At 34.6% G+C, this 1,710-nt stretch overlaps 1 non-coding gene across 1 annotated transcript; it reads left to right on the forward strand.

Moving 5' to 3' along the window:
* The first annotated feature begins 373 nt into the window (after positions 1-373).
* On the forward strand, positions 374-477 carry LOC116275160. Its single transcript, XR_004184117.1, has one exon. It is a non-coding gene; the product is annotated as a small nucleolar RNA U13 (small nucleolar RNA).
* The last annotated feature ends 1,233 nt before the right edge of the window (positions 478-1,710 follow it).

The following is a 1,710-nucleotide window of genomic DNA, read 5'->3' on the forward strand; positions in this document are numbered from 1 at the left end:
CATTCTGTCTTATTGGATCAAGAAGTTATTTTGTGGGTTCATTTCAACAATGTGCCTGTCAGTTTAATCCAATCATAAGTAAATTTAGTCAAATAATCAGTTGAAATTGATTTAAATGGATTGACAGGTGGTTTTGAGGTCTTCGGATTATTACCTCTGAGGCGATTTACGTGTGTGTTCTAAAGCCAGGAATGTGGCCCAAGGAAAGAACACAGAATGGTAACCATAAAAGAAAGAATATGACTTTGTGTAAATATAGGTGAGGCCAATGAAAACATGACAGGCCAAACGGAATCCCGTGTGATCAAAAAAAAAAATTTTTTTTTCAGTTCCAAGTCAGTAGAATTGCTTTTACATGAAAAGACTGAATCGGATCCTTTTGTAGTTTATGAGCATGATGATTGGGTGTTCACACACGGGTGTGAGATGTGCCACCCTCAAACCTTGTTATGATTTCGGCATATTACCCAACTGACCTGAAGGAAGGAAAAAAAGGAAAGACTGACTCTTATTTAAACAACAGTATTGATACTTGACACTGTTGATTTCCTTTTCATATTCCTAGGAGTATCTATTCATAACAGCATGAAAAACATTGCTTTGACTTATATTCTCAAACATTTCTTATGTTTGGTAGGTAAGAAAGTATATTCAATTATATCTCAAACTAAGATATAGTAGTATCCCTGCCTTCATCAGAAACTGTGTAAAAATAAGCAGTCAACATTTTGTACTGTTTAGGATATTGCAGTGCTTATTTAGTGGTTTGACTTCAAATATATTTACAGGTAATGTAGAGTGGCTGCCTTCACAAAGAAGGGAGGCAAAGGCAGTCAGAGAGAGGTACAGGGAGAACAATCACCACAGGGATGGTTTATTCCTTGTTCAGAATATTAGACACAGACTAGTTCATTATAGTACCTTAAATCACATCACATGTCTGAGATATTTAATGATAATCATTCAAGTACTTCACAGCCCGAAAAGTCTTCATGTCCGAAATGTATTTGTACACATTTTAAAAGTGAGTTGTTTACTGAATCTTCAGTTTTTTCTACCTCTCCGCTCTATCTCAAAGAGAGACCTTCCCTAAAGCTTGCAGGTTGCCATAAATTACTGAGCTTTGGAGAAAAGTAATGAAATAATTTGTTTTGTGTTTGCTTTTCAACTTTACAACAACCTTGAAAATAAATGAAAACTCTCAGGATGTTTATTTTACGAAATTTTCATGGACTTTATATAAATTGCAGTAAGTCATTAAAAATAAGAGAAAAGCCAATGGGAAAACAATTATTGTGAAACTGATGACTGAACTGTGATCTCCTAATTGCAGCTGTATATTATATCTACCTATAGCTATGTGGCAACATAATATATTTATATCAATAAATTAGCAGCAAATTCCTGATGCTCTTCTTCGTTGTTTCCCCCATACTACCTTCTTAAACCTCTTCGTCAAACTGGTAAGTATTAGATTTTTTTCACCTTCTGCATGTATCTACAAAACATCTTCCTCTTATTGATTAATGGCCAGTCACTACATTTTATCAACTTACTCTTTCTGATGTTTGATAGGATTAAGCCTGAAGGGTGTCAAGGAAGGGGGAGGGAAAAGTATTCAGATCATATCTTAATTTGCATTCCTTGTAAGTACAGGAGGGTTTACAAAGCATTTATTCCATTACAGCTATCAATTTGCTCTTTATATAG

The sequence above is a fragment of the Papio anubis genome, chromosome 5, assembly GCF_008728515.1.
Source record: "Papio anubis isolate 15944 chromosome 5, Panubis1.0, whole genome shotgun sequence".
In the NCBI taxonomy this organism is placed as follows: domain Eukaryota; kingdom Metazoa; phylum Chordata; class Mammalia; order Primates; family Cercopithecidae; genus Papio; species Papio anubis.